The sequence below is a fragment of the Odontomachus brunneus genome, unplaced genomic scaffold (assembly GCF_010583005.1).
Source record: "Odontomachus brunneus isolate Ranch 3 - 2012 unplaced genomic scaffold, Obru_v1 Obru_scaffold_004, whole genome shotgun sequence".
Classification (NCBI taxonomy): Eukaryota; Metazoa; Arthropoda; class Insecta; order Hymenoptera; family Formicidae; genus Odontomachus; species Odontomachus brunneus.
The window spans coordinates 2,485,354-2,494,968 of NW_022639454.1; the positions used below are offsets into that span (position 1 = coordinate 2,485,354).

Here is a 9,615-nt window from a genome sequence, read left to right on the forward strand (position 1 = left end):
ACCCGTCCATATCGCTGTGCTTGTCGTATATTTTGCGAAATCGAATGCAGGAGTCGTTCCCTCTGATCGTAGAACGGGCTATTTCGCCGGCATCATCGGCATCACGCTCCTTGACAGTCACGAAACTCTCGCGAAACTTCCGTAATGAAACGAGGCCGAAGAAGATGAAACTCACGCTTCGACATGGATCCTGCCTTTCCTCGCTCCTCTTCCCATCCTCTCCTCCTCTCTCCTTCTCTCGCTCTTTCTCTCTCTCGCACTATCTCAAGCTTCTACGCGCTGACGGTTTTCTAGGCATGAGAGTACAACCGCTCGCGCTCCTCGATTCAATTACATTAAAGGACGTCAGGGATCTTTCTGCCCTCCCAAATGCCAGGATAGTGTTTCCTGCTCTTACCTTTTCGAACACAGACTCACAGACTCCATTCCCTTCGTTTCTTTTTTTTCACTGCTCTTTCTGTATCTCGTTGTCCTTTAAAGTGGTGCGCGAGCCCACGATATCGCGCCAGCCAGTCTCATAAATAAATATATCCCTTCATATATTTACCGTTGCGTTTTCCGGCTTGAATTTTCTATATTAAAAATTAACGTGATATCGCGGTGGCAGATGTATGAATTCAACTGCGTAGAGTTATAAGTGTCCAATCAGTCGATTTCTGATCGACGATATTTTTCTTTATTTCTTACGAAGAACGACGTCTGACCAATATTGGCTTTTACTACTGCGCCGTTGGCGCAAGTAATAACGCTTTCGGAGATTACTACCTTCCAATTCTATTTTCTTTAGTGACATATCCATTTGTGACATAATAACATTTACATCTAGCGTTTATTTAAATAATAGGAATGTTTGACACAATGCGTTAAGATCCAAGCGCGCGGGAATAGCGGGGACATCATAATTTTAACACGGAGTCTCTCCGTATGCAACGTGATTCTTTCGTCGCGAGACATTCTTGAGACAGGCCGGCTCGAATAAATGCGGCATTATCGATACAAAAAAAAGCAGACGGGGTTGAAACAGCCCGACTGAGTGCAAAAACCGCCAACATCGTCGTCTAAACACTTGGAAATTCCACGCGTCATGCGATGCGGCTATACGTACATCTTTTTGTCCTCGCTGCGAAAAGCGGGCATAATTTCGGAGAAGGGGTTACTAACCCCTGTACGTTTGCCGGGATGGTAAGAGGCACTTCTGTTCCTTCCAAGCCAACTGGACGGGTCGAATGATTAATGGGCAGACACTGAAAAAAGAGCTTTCATCCATCTTTCGACTCCCTGTTCTCCTACACTCACATGCTCCTCTCTCTCTTTTTCTCTCTCTCTCTTTTCCTTCTCTCTTCTCGCTTGTCTCTCATCCGTCGTCGCGCGTTTGTCCAAGGACGTACAGTCGGAGAACAGTAAAGAATAAAAATGGTAAAAGACGAATAGACGAATTTATCGCGGGGAGGTGAGGATCATTTGCAGGGTGCGCTTGACAAATTTTGGATTCCCTTAACCGTCGAATTCATTTCCCTTCCCCGCCCTCGTTTCCTACGGCCGTCTCCCATCGGCGTTCATCCGTTGATGATGGATAACCGTGAGAAAATGAAAAGCCGCTTTTGATTTATCGTCGACCGATCATCCCTCTCCCTTGCCCCGCCGCGCGTGCTATCTTCGGGAAGAATATAACATCGCGAGCGTGAGGCTTAGTAAGGAGCCACGGAGCATCGTTCGCAAATTATCTCGCCGCCGTGTTCGGAGCGCCAAAAGGATAGTGTGTAATCGCGCGTGTATTAATTATCGCGCAACCTCGAGGAATTGCTGCGCGAGTAATATTCGGAAATATATTGGCGCGAGCAGCCGCCGGAACAAAGATTTAATCGACGCGAGTGGGACCGGGAACATAATTTTTCATTATTCAAACTGTGCGCGCGCGCACACACACACACACACACACACAGAGATAATATTACTCCGGGATATTTGTATATTTATGTTATTGATCCAATTTTTTGCTTTTCACGGATAGTCGTATCTATTCTCCCAAAAGCGAGGAGAGAAAAGAGCGAGATGGGCAATCGGATTGTTAAATTTGTTAAGGAACGAGGGAAGAAAAAAAAGAGCAATGCATTAATTTAATGAAACGGTGTTTCCTCGAGCGTGATGCATCCACGCTCTTACAGCGAAATCCTTTAGAAAATTGCCGTCATTAGCGGGCGAGAATAAAACGCGGTGAAATCGCCGGAGCGATCTGGGATATTATCTTGGCGTATTTAGTACAACTGTCCGTATCAAGCAGCTCGCTTACCGCCGCCTTCGCAAAGAGACCTTAAGCCGTGAGCGTAATGAGCGATGTAATGAACGCGAAATTTGTCTAAATTTTTTTCTGCATTTTTTTTACGGCAACGCCAGATTCATCGTACGGGCGCATCGCTCGTGCTTCGAGAGCAGCACGAGTATTTTAGATTTGATCGTTTTTTCCACAATCGTGAATCCGTAATTCCGAAGATGATAATAACCTGTAATTGTTCGCTATTGAATCGTATTAATCCTGTTATTCGAAAGAGTTCCAGTCGATGTCGAGTGCTCTCTCTGCGAGAGATACTTGCTCGTTACAATTCCCGCGACGACAAAGCAGGATAAGTCGACCCTCGGCGGTGATGGCTAAAAACGAGGGTCTAATTGTCCGGAATGCATTTGAAAACAGTCCCTGAAAAAGTCCAGTCGAGATCGGGCACCGCCCAATCCTAGTTAGCCGCGAGATAGCCCATTAATTCGCGAAAGAAAGGAACAACCCCGCGGACGCGATATTTCGTCGGTCTAATAGCTCGGACACGTCCGCGCCGGCGTCACTCTATTTCAATCGAGCACCCACGCACGAAAAGCCGCGAATAGCACATTCGCGACGTCCAAATACACACGACGTATCGGCAGAGTAGTCTCAGGGGGAAATTCCACTTTAGAGATAGCCGAAACATAGGAAGTTTTTACGAATTTTTTTTCAAGAAATATTGGAAAATTTCTAGAATTTGTATTTTCTTCGGGAAACTAAATAAAAAAGAGAGAGAACAAATTTTTTGGCTTGTAAGTTCTAAGTGTTGGCATTTTGCTAAATTTTGACTCTTTGCATAACAAAGATTCATTCTCCAGCAAATTTAATGTAATTTTTCTCAATTTACTTCGTAAAGACCTTCTATTTTTTCGGCTATCTAAATCAGAAGTTGCTCTTAACACATCAAGTTAAACTGCTTTAAAGCTTCCCATAAGAAATACACATTATGCATTCCAGAAAGGTATGACTTCATGTGTTAAAACCATTAGGTTTTATAGCTCCACTTCGCGCGAAGCAACGTTTTTCCCCGTTCTCTTTTTCCGTTTCTTTTTCCCTTCACCCCTTTTTCTTTTGCCCTCTTCCTTTAATTTTTCCATGAAATCCCTGTGATAACAGCCGATCGATCGCGCTGAATCGACGACGAGTAAAATCGCGCGACGCTTATTCCCGACGATAATACAGTGATTATTTTTGTCGAGAGTTATTTCACACATTAAAGGATATTACCCTCGCGGATTCGGCTCTTTACGATCTCTTTTAGGAGATCGTAACCCACATCTCACGCCTATTTATCCGCACGTTATCCGCGAGTGTGGCGACGCGGGGAGCTCTTTCTCTCTCTCTTCGTAATTCTTACCACGTCCCTGCATTCGCTCGCCGGTATATCCACCCCGAGACTTCAGCGCATTACCCCTCGGCACATCCATCCAACGCCCTGTCCTGCTACTGACCGCTATTCTAGCTGTCGAGCGACATGACCAACTTCGCTTACACGTCCGTGACGGGCGGACGGGGCGGTGCAGCTACTTATTAATGGGAAGACTTGTTGCTCCCTCACGGTACCACGACATAAACACGCACGTATACAACATACACACACACACACACACACACACACACACACACACGACGCAGTCGCGTTCCGTTGTAATTCGCGATCGTTCCTCCCGGATTTCAGCGAGCTTTCCTCGTGCTGCGCTTCCATGCAGCAGGAAGAGGAAGTGAATTTAAGATTTCGCTCATATAATTCCGCGCGATAATATATATAAGGATTTCACGACCGAGGAAACAAACGAACCGTTCCCTTCCACTCGAGCGCCGTCTCTCTCCTCTCAGGGTAGAACCGCGCGCGTTTCCCATACGTTGCTTGCAACAGAGCTGAATGTATTTTTCATGAAGCGGCAATAAAACTTGCAGCGACGCAAGCCAATAACGGTGAACCGGGGAGCTCGTGTAAGATGCACGCGCGTCTTCCGCCCGCCGAGAGTACACAGTGATCATTCCGTCAACCTCGTCTCTGTGAGAGAAGGGCGCGCAGCGAGTTGTCGCCGTGTAATTGATCAACGTCGTTTCATTAGTTACTTGCCGAACTATCGCGGCGGCAACGAAGATTGCTTTTGTCGGCCGACCGGGAGCGGCCCCGCGTTGCGGGTAAATCGACTCTAAATATATCCCCGGATATTGTTCCGTTATTTTTCTTACGCTTCGCGCGTAGCAGCGCCACGCGATCATGATTTATATCCGAAGCTCTGTCATGAGATACAACGACGTTCCGATATGAGAGAGAAAGGGACGATTGATGGCACTTTCGCCGAGCCGACGCATCCGATGCACGGAAGTATGCGAGAACTACAATTCGAGGCGGTCCCCACTTCGGATAACTATCGTAGCGTGAAATATCCTGATACAGCGGTCAGACGGGCAGAAAGGGTGAGCGAAAAAATGGGCCGGGATAATTGGCCGTTGGAGGTCGACTTTTCGCGGACGACAGAGGCAAGGAAATTTTTCGGCGGGAGGGGCGACCGTAGGACGGGAGGTACGACCGCGGGATAATTGGAAATGATCCATCGACCGACCCAGCGGCGCGGCGCGGCGTATTAATTTAAAATGGAACCGATCTGAATTATTTCCGTCCTATTACCGAGGGGATTCTCGCGGCTCAGATCGGCTCGAGGCCGCTGGATGCGCGGACAGACGGCAGTCGTCGTTAATCGCGTCGTCGTCGTCGCTCTCGTCATCGTCGTCGTCGTTATTCGCGGCGTGTCCCTCCACGAGGTCACTCGAAAGAATTAATTTCCATCTCGGAACGATGCGTGTGACGGAAAAATTCTGCTGACACTTGGCCCAGTAAATGTCAATTGTGCTATTTGGTTTGGCAAATCGAAAAATAGGCTCGTATTAATAGTTCTCACTTGAGACTCATTTCAGTTTTGAATTCAGCGGTAGATGAGAGTTTTTCAATTCAATCCTGTGTGACTAGAGATATAAATGTCACATATATCATAATTCAACTGAAAAACTTGAATCTGAATAAAAATCCGTGTATTTCACATGAGACAACTTTAAAGTAACGACAATTAATAAGAGTTTTAGATCCGTTAATTAATAGTCGTTCAAACTTGATTCGCGTGAGATACCTCGATCTAAATTTAAGCTTTTCGATGCTTTTCGCATGATGTACGTGACATATACTTGCAATCGTGATTCAGAAAAATTCACATCTAATTTTAAATTCAAGTCTAAGTATCTCACTCGTGACAAATTTCAAATAATGACTATTAACGCATGCTTTACTACTCTGAAATAAAAAAAAGAAAGGACAGGAAAAAAGGACAATTGGACAATCACATCCGATAAATGGGGTTGAAGGAAGCCAGCGATGTTTGCAACGATACACGCACAACGAAACAAATCCTCTATCGCCCGGCTGTATCTCATATCGAGCGCGCTTACGCCCGATGATATCGTACATTCCGCGAACATCGATAGAACTTTATATCCGTATCTTAACGTTTAACGCTAAAAGCGCAGCGAACCATCTTTATCGTCCACTCGCGGCCCCGTAGAAACTCGCTCTTACGTCAGGCGGGTAAGACTCTTCTCGGGCCGGACGAGTCAGACGATTTAACGTTAAATGCGCGTCGCTATTACGTGACCCGCTCCTTATCATTAGCGCTCGGTTCTTTCTTGAGCCCTTAAAAACAAGCCCTGCCGGCGAAATGGAGATAATGTTTCGCTGGTTACACGCTCACGTCGAAGCGATAATGCGCTAATGGCTTACGTTGCATAATCAGGAGACCTTAACGGCAACTACCGAGGCGTGAGAGAACGATCGAGACGGCGACGCGAAGACGCCGTGGAAGGTGTACGCTTGGCTAGAAAATACCGAAAACGTTCCCGAGGATGGCATTAAAAAGCTCTCTCCTACCCCTCTCTCCTATCTTTTTCTCTCTCTCTCTCTCTCTCTCTGGCCGATCTTTTCCTTTCTCGCGGCGCGCACGAGGGAGTTTCTAGATAGAAAGAGAGAAAGAAAGAGAGAGAGAGAGAGAAGCGCCGAATGTACGTGGTGTCCTGGAACTGTCACGCCGTATTTCAGACGGTAATTCCCTGACGAATGTGCAATTGACTTCTCGCTCTCTCGGCGAAAACTCGATAAGTGACCTAATTACCGGGCATACTTAACATTAAATATTAGCTCGCGAGAGGGTGTACGTGCGCGCTCGCGCTGAAATACGTTCGCAGCGAATGAGCTCGATGTAACTTTTCCATCGACGAGAGCGCGCGAGAGCAGAAGAATTCTCCCCCGCGGATATATCGCTCCTCTCCTTCTTTCTCATTCTCGCTTATATCAATTTATCTCGACATAATATCATAATACGCGCGGGACGAAAGTGAGGCACGAAGGATATCGCGTCCCGCTCTCTCGGAATCGTTCGGATCTTGGAGAAACGTCCCGTCATTTCGGCGGACTGATCGCCGGCGTTTGTCATCACGCGAATGTATCGGCGCGATGAGGTTTTGGGACACCCTATAAATATACACATATAGACATATATCGATTGGACTACACTGAGAGCTACAAAAGGAGGGGTGGGGGAGCAGGCGCCATGGCGCCCTTCTTGCAACCCCTCCAGACAACAACGACCGAATATAGCTCCGCCGATATGGGAGCTAATGAACCAATTACACGTAATAGGACCGCCGCCTTCGAGGAACGATTGTCTTCGGCTTTCTCGACTGCTTCAAGGACTCTCGCTATGCAAACAATGCCCTCGACGGGGGACGTTGCGACGGTACCCGCACTCGAGTCGTATCGAGTCGCGCTTTTAATTGGAGTCGAGCCTCATTTCGCCACTCGGCCCGCCGCGGGCGAGCTTGCCTCTATGCGTGATGTGTGACCTTTCTTATTCAATTGATTAGCAATGAGCGTCGAGGATTCTCCCGATTCTGGCATTTTCGCGATAACGTTAGCGTGCTCTCTGAAGTTCCTGAAGAATTTCTTGGAATCTCACTTGAAATTAGTGAAAAGCGACACACTGAGGAGAAACATTTGGTACTTGTGCCTATAATCACATAGACAAATAATTACTAAATTATGGCCAAGGAAACGATTTTTTTTTTATTAAATTCTAATATAATGTTGACGATAATAATCTTACATGTGTATGCTATATACTACCATTGCAAAAGTTTTAGTAACTCTTGATCTAGAGAATGATCAGGCACATCTGAAATTGAATGTACATTGCTCTCTTCAATTCGCAATTCGAGTGAAAATACTGGACGATTCACAGTAGAGAATTCACTCGATGGTCACTCTGCTTTCCGAGTGAAATTTCACTCCAAGAAATTTAGAGAATAATGTAATGCAATGTAACGTAATGCAATGTAACGATCTCATGCTCTTTGAACGCCACACGTTTTTATTCTTGCTCGATATTCGACCCGATAGATCGTTCTGGTGCGAGTTAATGTGCTTGGAGGACGAATTAGTTCGAGACTATAACGATATTCTTAACGCTCGGCAAATCGGATCTCGTGATGGAAAATTCGTGTATCCTCTCGGAGTAACTGTCGTCGTCGTCGTCCTCGCGTTAATTGCCGGGTGGAGGTCTCCTTGAATCACCGTGAATTTGGCACGCCCGGCGAAATCGCCCTCTCGCGAGCACAGCGGCTCTCTCGCGATTTGCACGCGATCTCTCCGCATTTTCAGCCCGGTCGGCACGTCACAGCTTTAATTAGTGCTCACGCCGAAGTAGGGGAGGAGTAGTTGACGGTTTGAGATGAATCGCGGGAGCGAGTGCGAGACGGAGAATAAATTATGCGTCGAGCAAAAAGTCCCGATAGATATCCTCCCCTCCGCGCCCGGACGGATTCGACGGAATTTATCAATTTCACGCACACGCACGCGGACGTCTCGGAGTGCTGCGGGGACTCGAGGGTGCGTCGTTACTTTTTATGTCCACAGCGTTCCCGGTGGGATCCCTCTCCCAGTAAAAAACGGCATGCGCACCCCGCTGTCTATATGTTTCTGGCAACGCCAGAAAGGGGGCATTCGGACAGATGGAACACAATGTACAGATATACGCGCCTGCGGGACTTCATGGCGGCAAGGAACTGCCTGTGATCCGAGCGACGATATTAGTCTCATTAATCACAGTCGCAAGCCGTCCAGGGATTTCGGAATCCCAACTAACTTCGACCGGGCTTTAACGTGACTTCCTCCATCGCTCGATCCGAACGCTCTGGAACTAAACTTTTTTATAGTAGCTCTCTTTATAGGAGAATCCGTATAATATTTTAGTTGTCAAATAAAACAACAACATTGAGCGAAAGTGGGAACTTGAACGTTTTCTCTCCGTTGAAGTGAAATGAAAACGTCTTACGCGACTTCTTCCACCGTTCGATTCGAGCGGTATGTTCTTTTTCTTATAGGAACTTTTTTTATACAAGAAAATCTATATAATTCTTTGGTTGTAAAGTGAAGTAAAATGATCGTAAATAGAAATTTCCACGTTTCCCGTAGAGGTGAAACATCTCGCGCGACTTCTTCATTCACGCAATGAGACAATTTTTTTTCTTACAGAAGTCTTTTGCAAAAGAATCTACATAATTTTGTACTTGTGTCAAGCAGATCGACGACACATTGGTGAAAAGTGGAAACTTGAACGTTTTTCTCGCGGGGAACTTTAGGAAAAATCTTATATAACGAAGTTAGAAACCAATCGTATTTGTCGAGGGAAAACGAGGTCTGCCTCGATTCAATTTAATATTTCATTGCTGTCCGCGAGTCGTTATCGTTATCGTCTGCATTATTTATTAGAGCTACTATTTAGGCCGCGATGGACCGAGCGGCGTCCTCCCTCAATCCGCGTAAGCACCTTTTCAACGCGTCCTTTCACGGACCGCCGACTACTTTGCGACTCTCTAACTCGGAAACGCCGCCTTCTCGAATACACGTTTATTTGCACTCCGACGTTTTTGACGTGTAGTGGCCCACCTCCGCGTTTGTGTGTGACGTCAATCTCCAATGCTGTCCTCCTCTCTCCTCCCCCTCCCTCCGTCGCCTTTCAAGGGACGACAGACTTCGGTCCTTCCGACCGACGGTCTGGATTTCGAACTTTCGTGCTTGTCTGTTGTCGGAGCCAATATGTGCGCTTTATCGTTGTCGTCGATTAAACGGGGAACTTTCTTCGCGGGCATGGCTCGGATCGAAAAGGGGACAATAATCTTTACATAACCAGCGCCGTGTGCAACCTGTTCTCTCTCTCTCTCTCTCTCTCTCTCTCTCTCTCTCTCTC

At 46.7% G+C, this 9,615-nt stretch overlaps 2 protein-coding genes across 4 annotated transcripts in view; one reads left to right on the forward strand and one right to left on the reverse strand.

The window, feature by feature from the left end:
• The window catches only part of LOC116847315 (two pore potassium channel protein sup-9-like), a 118,114-nt gene that overhangs the window by 20,133 nt on the left and 88,366 nt on the right, over positions 1–9,615 (reverse strand). Inside the window, exon 1 of one of the 2 annotated variants that reach the window (XM_032822201.1) lies at positions 1,106–1,196. The exons of the other annotated variant lie outside the window; for it this stretch is intronic. The gene's annotated coding sequence lies outside the window, so the exon portion shown is untranslated. Of the gene's footprint in view, positions 1–1,105; positions 1,197–9,615 lie in introns of those variants that run through there. 2 annotated transcript variants of the gene reach the window in all.
• The window catches only part of LOC116847324, a 109,323-nt gene that overhangs the window by 8,306 nt on the left and 91,402 nt on the right, over positions 1–9,615 (forward strand). The window lies entirely within an intron of this gene.